We start from the raw sequence: 17,470 nt of genomic DNA, 5'->3' as shown, positions 1-17,470 counted from the left end.
TGCTTCATAGGTTCATGGTGAGCATTAAATATGTTAAGACATGCCACACTGGGCAGTGACTGACCTGGGAGAAACTATCAATTGCAATCACACTTCTTTCGTTCTTATTTGGAAATAAGTTCTGTTTTTATCTCTCTCTCTATATATACGTATATTACATTGCATACAATAATTATATATATAATATATTAGTATATATATTCGTTGTGTGTGGGGGCACACAGGCCAAAATGGGTGTGTGGACATCAGAGGATAACTTTGTGGAGCTGGTTCTCTCCATCTATTTGTCTGTGAGCTCCAGGGGTAAGCTCAGGTCTCCAGACTTGCACAGCAAATGCCCCGACCTGTTACACCATCTCCCTTTCCCATCACGCACATTTTTACAAATGAGGAAAGGAATACAGAGAAGTCAGGTGTCATTCCCAAAGTCACTTGCCTACAAAGGCCATTTTGTTCATTTTCTCTCAGACCTGCCAGTGAGAGAGGGTTCCCACCCTGGGTTAGGGGGAGACCCAGACCCAGATGAGACATACCACAGGCATCTTTGTCACCTGTGTTCGCAGCTTGGAAGGAAGGAGACGGCAATAGCGCAGGGTCCTGGTGGACATTCAAGAAGGAAGCAAGCCGGCAGAGCCTGTGTCGGAAGAGTTATGGTACTCTCTCTGGAAGGTGTGACTGCTTGTTCATACAAGTGCAAACGCTGGCAGGGTACCAGGACTGCTGTCCAACAACAAGCTGGTGCTCTCTGGTCCCTCAAAGAGTGCTGTTTAGCTGAGGGACTCTAAAGTTCAGTGTGGGGAAGGGAGGATGCCAGGGGAGGGGTTAGACCACTCAGAGCTTCTGGTTTTGTCAACTGTCAGTGTAGAACCCAGCCCTGAATTCTAACATCAGGCGTCTATGTCTGTGCTTTAGAGTGGATGAGGTCCTGGGCAGTCGTTGTTGTTTGTATTGTACTATTTGACTCTTTGCTCTTTATTCTTTTGGGGGGCCCGCCACCCAGCTCTCAAGTAAATCACCATAGAGGCTTATTCTTTTCTTATGAATACCTAGCCTTAGCTTGGCTTGTTTCTAGCCAGCTGTTCTTAACTTAGCTCAACCACCTTTTGCCTCTGGGCTTTTCCTTCTCTTACTTCTGTGTGTCTTACTTTCACTCTTACTCCGTGGCTGGCTGAGTGGCTGGCCGGCCCCTGACGGCCTCCTCTCCTTGTTCTATCTTTCTCCTTCTTCCTTCTCTTCTCATTTTTCCTCCTCTGTATTCTCTCTGCCTGCCAGCCCTGCCTCTCCATTCTCCTGTCTCGCTATTGACCCTTCAGTGCTTTATTAGACCGTCAGGTGTTTTAGACAGGCAAAGATTGCAGCTTTGCAGAGCATAAACAAAAGCAACACATCTTTACATCATTAAATGAATGTTTCAGAGCATAAACAAATGTAACACACCTTGAAATAATATTCGACAACAGCAGTCGGTGTGCGTAGTGGAAAGGGCATACCAGAAAATCTGGGTTTGTTATTAATTTGATGCATAATCTCTTTTTAATGTGTATGATATTTTGATTGCATGTATTTCTATGTGCTACAGATGGTTGTGAACTGCAATGTGGGTGCTGGGAACTGAACTCAGGTCATCTGGAAGAGCAGCCGGTGTTCTTAACTACTGAGTCACCTTTCCAACTCCTTGATGCATAATCTTAAGGAAATTCTTAAGATTGGCTTCAGCTTTCCCATGTTTTAATGGTGGATAATAATAACCTCACAATAATACTATAATTTTTTTTCTGAAAAATGCATGTGTAGTTTAGAAAGTCTACAGCAGGTAAAATTTTCCTTCTCTTTCAAATGTAGACAATGAAACTAGATCGCTGTTTATCACCCACACAAAAATTGGCAAAGTAGATCAAAGATCTTAACGTAAGACCTGAAACTCAAAACCGATAGAGAAAAACACTGGTCAAGATAAAGGTCAGGCTAAGAACTTCCTGAAAAGGACTCCAAGAACCTTGGGATGATGGCAAGGAGTGACAAATGAGACCGCAGGAAACAAAAACACTGTTTGCAGCTGTAAGACAGGCCACAGGATAGGAGAAAATAGTTGTATATCTGGCAAGCGATTGGTATGTATAATCTCAGAAAAGTCCTCAAAGATTAAAGCTACCATGGCCCAAATTGTTCAGTTAATAAACAGGCAAGTGTGTTTAACACTCAAAAGAAGAAACACAAATGGCTGATAAATATTTGGAAAAAAAAAAGGAAATGTTCCGCTCATTCATCCACCAGGGAAATTTGAATTTAAACTGCGTTGAGATCCCATCCTACCCTCGCCAGAATGGCTGCCATCAAGACAACAGCTAGTTGTCTTGTAACACCTGTAACTGTAGCCCTTACATGGCTGTAAGTTTGAGGCCTGCCTGGAGACAGAGAGTGACAAATTAGCAGGGGTTATACGAAACATCCCTCTCAAACCAACCAACTAATCAAATAACTCGTGCTCCCCCCCAGCTCCTCCCAAAACAAAAGGCAGCAAATGTCAGTGAGAATGTGGGACTGTAGAACGGCATTTCCTCAAAATCCTAAAAACTGAACAGCCTCATGTTCCAACTCTACTGACCCTAGGAAGATACCCAGAGGACTCTAAGTCAGGAAACCACAGAGAGGTGCTTCACTTACTGAAGTACTATTCACGACAACTCAGTCATGGGGCTGATCTAGATGGCCGTCAACAGATGGATGGATAAGACCATGTGACTCATGTACTCAATGGAGTTTCGCTTACCCGGAAAGAAGGATGTGATGATATCCTTGCAGGAAAGTTAGAAGAAATGGAGATGAGCATGTTAGCTGAGGTAAGCCAGACTCAGAAAGACATAGACCGTGTGTTTTCACTCATGTGCAGAATCTAGATTAAAAAGAAAATGACATGAACATGGAAGTTTGAGTAGGGGAAGAGGAGGTCTCACAGGAAGAAGAAAGTGGAAGACAAGATACAGTAGTTTTCCTTCCCACGCAGAATCTAGGGTTGCATGTGACATGAAAACAGAAAGGAAGACTTTGGGAGGCGGGGGAACTGCCCCAACTTAAGACAGGACCTAACTGCTGCACAAGGATCTCTACCCAGGCAGGTGGGAAATTATCATATTAACAATGGAGACAATGCCCTGCAGCTAATCACCAGATGGGGCAGGGAGAGCACAGAAACAAACAGGATGCTTAGTCAGCTGACCATAAACTGTCCCCCACAAATGCACCCCAGGAACAAGGGCAGACCAGGGCCCTACAGAAGACAATTTGGGTGAGGAATGGGCCCAATGAGAGGGGTAGAGATATGAGGAAGGGAGATAGGCATGAGCACATATAAGGTAACACTACAGGTATCTGATGCATATAACAATTTCATATACGTGTGGAAGTGTAATGAAAGCTATCATCTTGTATAGCAACTAACATTCAGTTAAAAACGATTTCCTCCCCTTAAGCCATGTGGCTTTCTACTGACCCGTTTTACTGTGGCTCCTACCGCAGCCCATTGCTGACTTGCTCCGTGCAGTCCCTGTCAGAGCATCCGTGCCCAGAGAGCAGGTGCTACCTTCTCCTCCTCTTGCACACCTTTGCCCTGGACTTTGCTGCTTTACCTCCCCTTGCAGGCTGGGATGCCTGTGTTGCTGGAGTTTCTGCTAACTGGCAAGCAGAGGAGAACATCGGAATTAATCGTAGACTATGCATGATCCTTCTAGGGTCATTATTAACAGGGGAAACCATAGTCTGTGGCTGTTTGCAGAGATCTAATAGATGACAGAAAGCAGAATGCAGTAATAAACCGTGAATAGCTTGCTGATTGTGTGTCCATGTGCTCTGCTGCAATAAACACCAGCAACATGAGAGTGTAGTTCAGTTTTCACGGCCACGGAGGACTCACCTTGAGGCCAGTGTCACGGGGTAGATGCCCTTCTTGACTGCCTCTATCTGGCGTGGATTGGCCTGTCTTCTGCATCAGCTTCATTTCGTCTTCCAAGGCTGTAGCTGGCTTTGTGAATGGGTGACTAACAGGGACACACACAGCCCTGTGTTGTCAGTGTGGTTGTTACAAGTTATGGCGTGCCCAAATATCTTAATGGGTAAAGTGGTCAGAATCCCTGGAGTTCTTTATTTCAAATGAGGAAATTGTAGCCCGACAACTGAAGTACGAATTGAACATTTTATCAAATAATCAAATAAACAACCCCTCTTAAAAATAATCAACTCCCTATATGTTTTTAGTTTATACTAAACCTCTAAGGTTATTTTCTCCCCTGTTGCTGCCTTTGAGAAGGTACGACTTCCACAAAGCAGGGGGTTCTTCCTGACTTCCCCACTGTTGAATTCCTAAGAGCTAACAGAATGCCAGGCATGCAGGGCTCTCACGGCAGGGTTTGCTGAATGCACAGAGCGGGAGCGACAGAAACACAGAGGTCTGAGGCCATAAAAGCAGCACACAGTTTCTCCCTTCTGGGTTGTATGTTCTCTCTGTGGTGTTGACATTTGGGTTGTGAGCTGCACTTTGACATCTGAGCTGTCTCTACAGCCTGTCTTCTCTAATATTTCAACCCACTTTACTGTGGCCGAGATGTATAAAAGTCCTACACCAGAAACTATAAATATGAACCAACCGAAAATAAGAGTGATCACAGTCTTTGATTACTTCCTCATTCCTCCTCACCAAGCTACTCGGCTACCTACTTACATGTTTGTTCTTCCAATAATGGGGAAAGGATCACTACCAAACTCTCTTGTATTAGAAATTAGTCCTGTGTTAAGTCAGACGTAGTTGCTCATGCCTTTAATTCCAGCATTCAGGAGGCAGAGGCAGGCAGATCTCTGAGTTTGAGGCCATTCTGGTCTAAAGAGTGAGTTTCAGGGTAGCCAGGGATACACAGAGAAACCTGGTCTTGAAAAACAAAAAACAAAGCAAAACAAAAATTAGCCCCATGTTGATGGTGTGTAATTTTTCTCATATGTATACTCTAGATTTAAATAAATAATGTGTGCAAGTATGCACACATGGGACATGAAAGCGGAAAGGGAGTCTATTTGAGGGGAGGAAGGGGACCGGAGAAGGCAGGATGGGAGAGCAAAGGTGAGTATTGAGGGTATGAAAATTAGCAAGGCGCCGGGTGGTGGTGGCGCACGCCTTTAATCCCAGCACTCGGGAGGCAGAGGCAGGCGGATCTCTGTGAGTTCGAGACCAGCCTGTGAGAGCTAGTTCCAGGACAGGCTCCAAAGCCACAGAGAAACCCTGTCTCGAAAAACCAAAAAAAAAAAAGAAAATTAGCAAGGCGCAATGATTCATGTGCTTGAGAACATCGTAGGGCAACACATTATTTTACAGGCTAACTTGAAAAATTAATTAAAATAATTACTTAAAAGTGAATAGATATGATAAGGTTAAACCTCTAATTCTAGCATTCTAGGGGGGAGGGCAACAATATACATATAGCATACATACATACATACATAATACATTCATACACACATACATTCATACATACATACATATAATAATTTAACTTAAAATAGTCTTATTTTGAATTTTATCTTCTAATGAGCCTCCTGGTTTGGACCCCAAAGCCCAAGCTGTAAAAGCGAAAAGAAAGTGTGAAGATCAAACTGATCAAAAAGCCTAATAATATGGGTCATTAATTCCCAAAAGTTGAAGGTTCCCTGGGGTGTTTTAAAGTCTGGAAAGAGCAAATCTAATAAATACCACCTCAGAACTGCCGGGAAAAAGTAGCTCATATCATAGGATAAAGGAAGATTTAATCCCAAGGTCTTCTGAGAATAAAAAGTTTGAAAGGATAATATAAAAATACAACTTTTAAGTGATCTCATCGTGGTAGCTAATATAAATAGTGAGACAGGGTCCCATAAAACAGAATCTTCTAGCCTTCAAGTTCTGGGTTACCTTTATAAGTTAATACGCTTCAAAGCTTAAAACATTGGGCTTAACCAATATCAGACACTTCTTAATGAACATAAACCATTCAGGAAGAAAACATGAATCCCTGTAGATTGCGGTTTGGAGTGGGAAGGGACATTAAAGCCATTTTGTCCAAATCCTATCTTCTGGAAAGGAAATTGAGATCAAGAGAGGCCACGCGGCCGGTGGCTCTGCATGAGAAGCGTGCAAAGTGTCTGGTGCAGCATCTGTCACACTGTGTGCTGAGAAATGATCTTCCTGGAGCAATGCCACAGTGCCCGATTTTGAATAGTTCAGTTTAATGCAGTGAATTGGTACCCTCAAGACCGTGGCTACCCCCAGAGAGCTGGCATCCCCCGGAACACTACTGTGTGAGCACAGCACAATGGAATATTTTGCAAAGGGACCAGATTCAAATTATTTGCCAAACTGAGTCCTGAATGTTATGTCTCTATCATGTCCCTTCCCTCGGGGTGAGGGAATCCTGTGGAAGAGGACGAGAGAGCATCTTTCTGTATCTATTACGGCTTCCAGTTTAGTGTTTTGTGGAATTCCAGAGGGGTGAACGAGTGGTCGTCCGGGTCTGTATTTGTGTCCAGCACCTTTTCTTGGGCTCTCTCCCTTTTCTTGGGCTCTCTCCCTTTTCTTGGGCTCTCTCCCTTTTCTTTTCTTGGGCTCTCTCCCTTTCTTTCCCTTTCTGTCACTTGTCTTGTCCTATTCCAACGTATTAGTTTGTTTTCTCTTACCATATTCATTGTTTTGAAAAAGAATTTGAAGTACAAATAAAACAATGGATTATTTGTTCAAAGAATGATACATGTCCTCATTATTTGTTGTTGGTATCGGTAATTTGAAAGTTGACGTCCGTGGGAAACTGAGCTTCACCAGAAAAATTTTGAGTATTTCACTCTTGACTATTCTTTCTTTTCTTTTTTTGTCTTCAAATATTTATTAGTATTACAGTATTTTCATACATGCATTTTTAGTTATATTATCCCATTTACTCTCTTTCATATATCCCTGCAAAACATTTTTTTTTTTTTTTTAATTTTTAGTGTTGTGAGGCAAGGGCTTACTCTGTTACCCAGGCTGGCTTGGAACTCACTCTGCAGCCAGGGTGGCTTCAAACACTTGGTCTTCTTGCCTCTGCCTCTTGAGGAAATGGCATTATAGGCTAGAGCCCCTACACCTGGCACCTGAAATGCTCATATAGAGTATCTTTTCTCCCTTTTCTGATGTGGGGGGTCATATTATAGAAGAGGAAACTAAGGGCTGGCGACACTCCCCTAGCATGCATTTGCTGAGCTATAATTCCAAACGTGGTCTAGGTTGTCCTGGGATGACCAATTCCGTGTCCGTGTGACAGGTCAGAGCACCCAGTAGGCTGGTGAAGTACAAATCTAATTAATTATGAGCACACTTCCCAGATGTGACCAACATCTAAACTGGTAGACTTTGAATATAACAGAGGATTCTGTGTGGATGGCAGGCCTCATCTGCGCCATTACTGGCCTCAAAAGAAATGATCATGGTTCCCCGAGCAAGAAAGGATGCATGAAACTGCATCCAGAGACCTGTCAGGCTCCTCGGTTTGCTGACCAGCAGGATCCAGATTCTAGAGGACAACTCTAAGTCCTCCTAACCCACCATCCTGTCTACTTGCTCTACAGATTTGAGAGCTGCCACCTTGCAGCTGAAGCCCTGACATTCCTTGATTGTCTCCTGCTGATCCAGGTTTCATATGGAGAACCTTAGATAGCCCATCCCCGCCTTGACCTTTGTGTTTCCTGGTACCTCTGCAGTTGCACTTTGGAGGAAACTGGTACGGGAGAATTGTCTGTATTCTGTCAATCATGTTTTAAATAAAGACTGATTGGCCAGGCAGAAAATGTAGGTGGGTCAACCAGACAGGAAGTAGAGGTGGGGCGATGAGAACAGGAGCATTCTAGGAAGGAGGAAGTCCATTCCTCGCAGTCCTGCCTCAACCACCTAAGAAGCAGGAAGTGATCTGTCCTGCTAGAAAAGGTACTGATCCATGAGGCTAACCTAAATAAGACTAATGGGTTAATATAAGCTACGAGAGCTAATAAGAAACCCGAGCTAATGGGCCAATAGTTTATAATCTTCTGGAGACCTCTGTGTGATTTCATTGGGGCTAAACGGCTGCAGGAACTGGGAAGGACAAAACCCCAACAAGCAGCACATCATGCTACAGGAAACAGGGAGCGTAAACCCTTAAAGAGGCATCAATGAATGTAAAGTCCCTCTGAGGAGATATTCTCAGAGAGCCTGCGATGAGGAAGGATCTAGGTGGGGAGTGGTGGACACATCACACATGCTTGAGCTGACTCCTCATTGGATCCAGGGCTGGGGAGCAGCCGTGCCACTAAGAAGCACTTTCCAGGGGAGGTTCTGATTGCTCCTATCAGTGAGATTGAAGATGGACACAAAAGTAGTCTTTTGTAGAATGCCTTTTAAGAAAGGAAGAAAAATTCCTCAGCTCCAACTGGAGGTATCAACACTCTTCAGTAGGAAGAAATTTTGATTCTGAATTAAACGCTTTAACGAGGAACTGATAATAAGTGTGAACTGAAACTAATTGGTGTTTCGGATCCCCGAGCCAGTCGAGAAGCTGGTTGTGGTGAGGTCTGGGTAAGTGAACAGTCATTTCAAATGCCTCATTAATTGTCCTGCCCCTAAGTGAGAGTAAGACAGTGGACCGTCTGTCAAGGTGCCACACTTGGGCAAGAGATCCATCCGACAATCTGGACAGAGGTGGGTTTTTTTGGAGCAGTAGCAAAAGCCGCTTTCTTCCAGAGGAGGCTGATGTAGGTGGTCTTGGACAATGACTCAGTCAAATGGGACGGGGGAATGAATGCTGCCTTGTCCTGAGCATGCACACTGTGCCAGCGTGAGGGAAGGGCCACCAGCTTCTTGCTGAACAAAAGGAAAACTGAGGAGACAAGGTGAGAGGTGGTTCCACCATGGTTTATTCACTGCTTCCCTTACCCTGGGAATAATAATTAAAAGCATAGAGGATTTAAAATAGTTCTGCTTCCTGAGCAGCAAGATCGTTGGTGGAAGAGCCTGTAGCGAACGTGTCAAAGGATGCTGGGGTTTCCTCCTTGCAAATCCACTTCACCTTGGGCTGAGGCCCCTGGGGTTGGAAGGTTTGATGACAAGGGCATTTTGAGGATAGCAAGACAGATGGAGTGCTGGGGAGGGGCTGGGAGGGCTTGCTCAGGCCTTTGTCCGTGGAATTATTTTTTTGGGCTTTGAGAATGAAGAGCTATTTTGGAGATAGAGCAATTTCTTAAGGGGGTGTGCCCAGGAGAGCTAATAAAGGCCAAGGAGGCTAATACGGTGTCTGCTTATCTTCCGGCTGCTTCCTCATGGCTTCTATCTCCCCTCCATTGCTGTGGGGTGCCTCCATGTGAGCAGGTGTTCTGCCAGTTCTGGCGTGATCAACAACATTATTCACAGCTGTATAACCCACTAAAGGAAAAGAAGGTGTTTCTATAATCACTGCCTCCAAAATAGGGTTATACTGTAAGGTGCAGGGCTTTCCCCCCATAATCTAAGGAAAGAAATTCAAAATTCTGAAACCTTCGTCATAGATATTAAGGCAAAAAACATTATATAGAGTACTCATATCCTAATGAGACCACCTAGTCCCTTGCAAAACTCTCATTTTGTGTGGCAGCATCATCCTGTAGGTGGCAGGTAATTCTGAGAGGAGGAAGGAGACAGACAGAGGACCTGGAGGCTAGGAGCCCCTGCGAAGAATGAGGAGGAAGAAGAGCAGCAGACAGCATGTCCTGGTCACACAGGCATATGCCAATCATGTACCGCCATCCCACAGGGCCTCTGGGATGACCAGATTGTGACGTCGACATCCTGTGGCTATATAACACACATGTGCACGTTTGCATATCCACATGTCTATATAACACGCATGTACATGTTTGCATATCCACATATCTACATAACACGCGCCTGCATGTTTGTATACCCACATGTCTATATAACACAATGCATGTTTGCATATTCACATGTCTATGTAAAACACGTGTGCATGTTTGCAATCCACATGTCTACCATTAGTTCTTTCTTGTTGTTTCATTTTGAGACAGGATTTCAAGGCTGACTTTGAGCTCTTTGTAGCTGAGCCTATGTAGGGTAGTCTTGAACCGCTAATCCTCCTGCCTCCAGCTTCCCACTGTTGAGGTCACAGGTAGACATCACCACTTCCTAAAGTCACTTCTTCCTTTACCCAATCCAGAATTTCTTACTCACTACTTATTTAATTAACGAATCATTTATTTTTACATACTAATCCCAGTTCCCTTCCCACCCCCGCCACCTTCCCTTCACCCCCACCCCAGGTCTGCTCCGCAGAGAGGTCAAGACCTCCCATGAGGAGTCAATGAATTCTGTCATATGACCACGTTGAGGCAGTATAATGTGCATATTACTACGTGTACTGTGATACTATGCCTGCACTACAAGACGGTTTGCCATTTGCAAGCCGGGTAAGGGCCTGGAGATTTAAACACACAAAGACACACAGACAGAGACACCGGTCATCCTTGAAACCAGAATGCCCCCTTTATTGTGGTCAGAGGCAGCTTTTATAGAGATCTGGCCACGCCCCAGCTCTCAGGATCTTTCAGCTACAGATTCATCAGAACCCAGTCCCCTGCCATCAGGGTCTCATGTTCAGAGCAGCTACAGGCTGCTCAGAGCAGAGGAAAACAAGTTATTTACAGGTAATTCAGGGTCTGGTGGTCCGTAGTCCCCAACAAGGCAGGACCCAGGCCCTCCCCGCCGTGTCTAGGCTGAGTAAGGTTTCTCTTCATGGGAAATGGGCTCCAAAAAGCCAGATTATTCTTTCATTTTTTTTCATTTTTTTTTTTCGAGAAGGGCTTCTCTGTGGTTTTGGAGCCTGTCCTGGGACTAGCTCTGTAGACCAGGCTGGTCTCGAACTCACAGAGATCCGCCTGCCTCTGCCTCCCAAGTGCTGGGATTAAAGGCATGTGCCACCACTGCCCGGCAAGCCAGATTATTCTTAAGGATTGCTCCTGGTCCTGCTGCCAGTGGCCCCACAAACTGCCCAAGCCACCCACTGTCACCTGCTTTCACTGAACTGATGCCTGTTGAGCAAATTGCTGGGTGACAACCTGTGTTCTGAAACCACATTGTCTGGAAGCCAATGTCAGAACCTGCTAATTTCCTTTCTTTTCTGAAGTGTGTTATGTTGTAGGTGACTCAAATTCTTCTTCCTCTCTTTCCCCCTCCACCATCTCCTCCTCTGTATGTTCTTCCTCTCCTTTGATATTTGTTCTGAAACCTTACTTTCATCTTCCCCTGTAGTCTAAGGGATTCATACACTAAAAGTCCCCAGCGGAGAGCGATTTCCCACTCTGGTGTGCAGAATGGCCTTGGTGTGGCCTGACGAGCATCCGGGGCATGAGTGACAGAGTGGAGAGCCTTGGAGCCTGTGCAGAAGAATGCAGTTATCTCAGAGTCTGCTTGAGAAACTGCCAAGCACACCAGACCCGATCTCAGAGCATGCTGGATAAAGGCTTCCTGGCTGCAAGTCATTTTCTTGTAACAAAAACATTTTTAAAAATGTTTTTTAAAAACATTTTTTAAAAAAGGTGTTATTTACCTGGACAATAGTACGTAGAAAGGAAATAAACAGACACAAAACCATTATGAATTGGAGAGAACAGAGGGTTCAAGGACTTAGCTCAGTTGCATTGTGATTCAGCTCTGAAAGGCAGTGTTGATTTTCTGTTTCACACACTGGGAGAAGGGCACAGAGGCTGAACTGGTTCCTGTGTGGTCAGGGAAAGGACTGACAGCTGCATGCTCACCTGAGCATCATCCTTCTGCTCAGCCCCATCTCTTGACCACACCTCCTCCGTCTTCCTGTTTCCCCTTGACTTCATTTTTCCCTAGTACCAAGGTTTGCCTGCTCTGCCCCAAGCTCTGCTTACTGTCAGACAGTGTATATGTCTAACGACTTCCTTTCCATTATGTTCTATTCCCTATGAAGAAGTTTTGCTTTTTACTAGTTGAAGAGGTGATTAGGTTTACTTACTAAATCCTTAAAGTGACGAAGGATGTTTAAAGGAGCAAGGCCACAGTTTGATGACCTGGTGTTGTCTGCCGACTCAGAAGCGGCACTTCTGAAGGATGTGTGCAGTAAACAGCATCCCGACTCCTGCACCTTCTTAAAAAGCGGGTAGGCGGTGACACAGACAGGGTAGAATCCCTCATGAAAAACAAAAACCATTGCTTACGTAACTGTTAAGAAAGTTCAATCCATTTTTAGTCTTATACTGTCAAGCCCAGAGCAGATGTTTCTCTTTAGCTCATAGTGAGAAGGGTGCGGAACCATGACTGTTTACCTGAGCAGTTGTAATCAGAAAAGACAGACCGCAGTGCAAAGAGGACATGAGGCTAGCTCACCTGCTTTGTGATTAAATCCTGGAAGGTGCCTTTAAAAAATGTCTAAACATGCTTAATTTCTGACTATAGGATCAAAACTGGCTCCAAAAGATTAGGACATTTCTATGACAGTTTTGCAATTTTAACATAGGTGTGTGTGTGTGTGTGTGTGTGTGCTTACATAAGAACACCAAAATATACAGCAAAATATATGAAGTATGAATTCTATTTCTGATCTGAAATGGTAAGGGACTCTACTTAAATTTCAGTGTTAGCCAAAAGCCATCACGGAGAGGGGAGGTGGGCACACACTCTCACCCCTAGCTGTGGAGCCATGGGAGAGGGAGAGGGAGGAGAGTCAGTGTGTTCTGGGTTTGCAGCCCTTGGTAGCTCCACCATGCTCCAGTGGAAAGTCGCACAAATAGGGATATATGGGCAGCACAAACTGGGCTTGATGGTTTAAAAAAAAACAAGGGGCGTGAAATCAAGTGGGTAGGGAAGGGGGCTAAGTCTGGTAAGAGCTGGGAGAGAGGGGGAACATGACCAAAAAGCATCATACAGAATTTGCAAAGAGCTTATAAAAAACATTTCAGGGTTACAGAAATTTTCATTTTGAAAAGGAAGTTAGAGAACCTTTTTATAGATATTAGAAAGATTTTAAGGATGTTGGGTAAGAGGAATTTAAATATTCATGAGGCTCAGACTTGATGATAATGTAGTGCATGTGAGGGACATTTTAAAACATGAAACAAAAAGGCAAATCAAGCCTGTCACACTCTGTTCCCCGGTAGCACTCCCAGCAAGGGAGCACGGAGCTGCAGTGCAGGGTTCTGAATCTGTTACTAGTGGTTTCACACAAAAGAATTCAGGCCGTTAGGATCTCAGTGTCAGGAAGCCGACACGATATGAACTGGAATAAGTACGGAGAAGTAAAAGTTAAGTCTACGTTCAAGTTGAGAGGACCAAGAACTTCTGGTACCTAAGAGCTGGAGGTGGCCCTACTACCACGGCTGTGTCTGTGACCAAAGCTGCTGGAAGAGACAGTCTCAGGAAGAGAGGTGTGATCTCAGAGACGAGAGTCTCAAGAAGACAGGTGTGATCTCAGAGACAGTCTCTGGAAGACAGGTGTGATTTCAGAGACAGTCTCAGGAAGACAGGTGTGATCTCAGAGACAGTCTCTGGAAGACAGGTGTGATTTCAGAGACAGTCTCAGGAAGACAGATGGGTGTGATCTCAGAGACAGTCTCAGGAAGACAGATGGGTGTGATCTCAGAGACAGTCTTGGGAAGGCATGTGTGATCTCAGAGACAGTGTAAGAAAGAGAGATAGGTGTGATTTCAGAGACAGTCTCAGGAAAACAGACAAATGTGATTTCAGAGACAGTCTCTGGAAGACAAGTGTGATTTTAGAGACAGTGTAAGAAAGAGAGATAGGTGTGATTTCGGAGACAGTCTCAGGAAGACAGACAGAAGTGATCTCAGAGACAGTCTCAGGAAGACAAGTGTGATTTCAGAGACAGTGTAAGAAAGAGAGATAGGTGTGATTTCAGAGACATTCTCAGGAAAACAGACAAATGTGATCTCAGAGACAGTGTCAGGAAGACAGATAGGTGCGATTTCAGAGACAGTCTCAGGAAGACAGGTGTGATTTCAGAAATGGTCTCAGAAAATCGGGTGTGATTTCAGGAATGGTCTTTGGAAGACAGGTGTGATTTCAGAGACGGTCTCAGCAAGACAGGTGTGATTTCAGTTCATCGTTTGACAGGGAACCGTTTTTCATGGCAGAGAAGGCACGACAGGCTTCATGACTGCAGAAACACTCCTCATACTACTAGGCGCCAACTACTAGAGCGTGCCCCCGGAAACAAGTGACTGTAACCCTCCAAGGCCTGTCCCTAGTGACCTGCTTTTGCTAAACAAAGTCCTACTTCCAGAAGTTGACACAGCCTTGGAAATCATAAAACAGGTTGGGGTCCAAGTGTTCAGAACACGAGCCTGCGGAGGGCATTTCATGGTCAAGCTGTGACAGAGACCCTCTCTCTGGTTGTGATCAAGGAAAGCAAGCACTTCTCAGAGCTATGGTGAAGTCACAAATGGAGACTCTCTCTGGCTGTGATCAAGGAAAGCAAGCACATCCCAGAGCTATGGTGCAGTCACAAGTGGAGACTCTCTCTGGCTGTAATCAAGGAAAACAAGCACTTCTCAGAGCTATGGTGCAGTCACAAATGGAGACGTGTCCCGTTAAGTCTATGAGCTTGAGATCTCAAGCTTCTGTGGTTTCACCACTATCACCTTGTATGCTTTTAAAATACTTATTTTTAAATGTGTGAGAGAGTCCAGTTCCCCAAGGATCGGGTATCAGATCCCCAGGAGCTTGGGTTACAGATGGCTGTGAAGCTCCTGACTTGGTGCTGAAAACCAGACTCAGGTCCTCTGCACGAGCACTGTGCACTCTTAACCACAGAGCCATCTCTCATGCTCTGCTGTGCACACTTCTTAGAGTGTGTAATATGCTTGTCCTTCTTCTCCAAACCTACAAATGGCAATGTCCCATCCCAGGGCAACACACCTCTCCCTCTCTGCTGTGCACACTTCTTAGAGTGTATAGTATGCTCGTCCTTCTTTTCCAAACCTACAATGTCCCAACCCAAGACAACACACATCTCTCTCGCTCTGCTGTGCACACTTCTTAGAGTGTGTAATATGCTTGTCCTTCTTCTCCAAACCTACAAATGGCAATGTCCCATCCCAGGGCAACACACATCTCTCGTTTGACAGAATTTTCTAATTTTCATGATTTTCTTTCCAGCTCATTAGTGGTTGCTCAGCTATTTCATGATTAGTACTGCTCTTGCAAATGTAATTTTTCCTTCATTATATTTTTCTAATTACCTGGTTCCTGGGACACTAATGGTGTTTGCATAGCTACACTGTCTAGGGTTCCTTCTTGATACTGATTTGCAAGCAGGTCTTTTATTACTTGTGTGATGGTGTATTGTCCTCTTTGTTGCTCTCTCCACTCTGCTCCTATAGTCAGGGGCGTGGCATAGCCATATCAGAAGGCTCGGAAGGAAAGGGACAGGGCTTGCTCCAAGCTGCTCCCTCCACGTCTCTCCATGGCACCTCAGTCCACACCATTGCTTTCAGGTAACTGGTGCTGTGTTTCCATCCTCTTTTCTTGGCCTCTTTGCTGGGATGGAACTTATTTGGACTTGTAACAGTATGGTTCTGTACAAGTCAGGTGTCACTTCCCCTAACCTTGATTTGGCCAAAACAGTTACACATTTTTATAAAAAGGCCTTGAGAGTCTGACTCTTTATCAGCTTTCTTGTGTCAGCATGCGCTATGAAGACATTGGCCTTCTGAAGACTGAGAACCTCTAGCCCTGGAATTTGGGTTTTATTTAGCACACGATAGCAGGGGTTTTGCACATGGCTGAAGCATGATCAATAAAAACTCAGAGAGAGAGATATTGGGGTTCAACCTGAAGACCAGAAAAGTAAAGCAGCTAGCCACTGGCTCTCACACTGATGTCCGTCCAAAAATGGTGATCCTGCCTCCAGGAAACCTCAGAATGAGACTGTGTCTGAGAGCTGTCTCCTCCTGTTTTATATTCCTCTCTAATTCTGGGATTAAGGGCGTGCACCATTACTGCCTGGTTTCTATGGCAAGCTAGTGTGGCTACTGGGATTAAAGGTGTGTGCCATTGCTGCCTTGTCTTTAAGTCTGACCAGTGTGGCTGTTTTACTTTTCTGATCTTCAGGCAAGCTTTATTTACTAAAATACAAATGAAATGCCAGTACACTGGGCATTAACAGTGTGTTCCTTCTAACAAGAGCTCATGTTGGATTATCAGGTCACACACTGAGACCCCAGTCCTTAGGAGGGCAGGACCTTCAAAACTCTGGAGACAAGAGAAATGATCACAGATGTAGGACCTGAGAGATGGTCCACCCACCTCAAAGATGGAGCAAGGGTCAAGAACCAAGGGGCAGGAAAGACAAGAGATGAGATGGTCAAAGAAGTTACTCTACAGGTATCTTAATTTAGCCCAGTGCATCCTGGGTCACACTTGTGGCTGCAGAAGTGAAATGGAGAAAATGGGGACCAGGCTGCACTTCTACAGCCTGGATGTGACATCAGCAGAAAGCTAGGAGCCTGCACATCTGCTGGCACCAGAACACGAGGAGATGGGCACATCAGCTCACAGCAGGGTTGGTCCCTGCACACCAAGGGTGGTTTTCTCATAGTGTGTCACTAAGAGCAGAAGGACAAGGGAGTGACATGAGCCAGCTTTGGTGAGAGATCTCTTCCTTTGTGGCTTGCCAGTGGCCAGTTCTCCACCGTCTTCTCACTTGGGCTGCAAATAAAGATGAGGGAGGGCAGGATAGAGAAGGACAGATCCGCTGTGTCTTGTGAAGACGTAAATCCTGTTAGATACCAGTGCTGCTTCAGCCTGTGCTATTGTTCAACCTGATGACCTGAGCACACAGTCTTCAAACATAGGCACAGTGCACTTGGGGCTTCAGCTTTGAACTTTGAAGAAATGGCCAGTCCACAGACCTTGATCCTATAATTGAAAGATGGGTTTTCTCCTTTCATTCCAGTGGCATGCATGTATCTATGCGTGGTGCAGCTGTGCACGGGAGCTAGTACTTGGGATAATGTTACTGTTCTAACATCCTCATTCGCAGGCCTGTATGTACAGGTTTTGTAATTCCAGTCACTTAGAAGGTTGGGGTGGTGTGGTGAAAAGTTCAGGGACAGCCTGGGCTATGGAGTGAGTTCAAGGCCAGCCTGCAGACACCAGGGAGACCTTGTTTCAAAATAAAAACTAAAAAGAAGCTGAGGATGTGTCTCCGTGGTAGGGTGCCACATACTTAACAAACAGCTCTGTTGAAAGGTGTTTTACATCTTAACTCTTTTGTCTAAAGAGCAGAGAAACTTTACAGAGCTCACCCACGCCGAGTTCCCTACACTTCTCCGCGAGCTTCCTCTCCATGGGCATCTTGTATAACCCTAGGCAGGGACCAAGAGGAGGAAACTCACAATTTCACAGTACCATCAG

The sequence above is a fragment of the Microtus ochrogaster genome, unplaced genomic scaffold (assembly GCF_000317375.1).
Source record: "Microtus ochrogaster isolate Prairie Vole_2 unplaced genomic scaffold, MicOch1.0 UNK7, whole genome shotgun sequence".
Taxonomy (NCBI): Eukaryota; Metazoa; Chordata; class Mammalia; order Rodentia; family Cricetidae; genus Microtus; species Microtus ochrogaster.
This window is presented reverse-complemented; position numbering follows the sequence as displayed.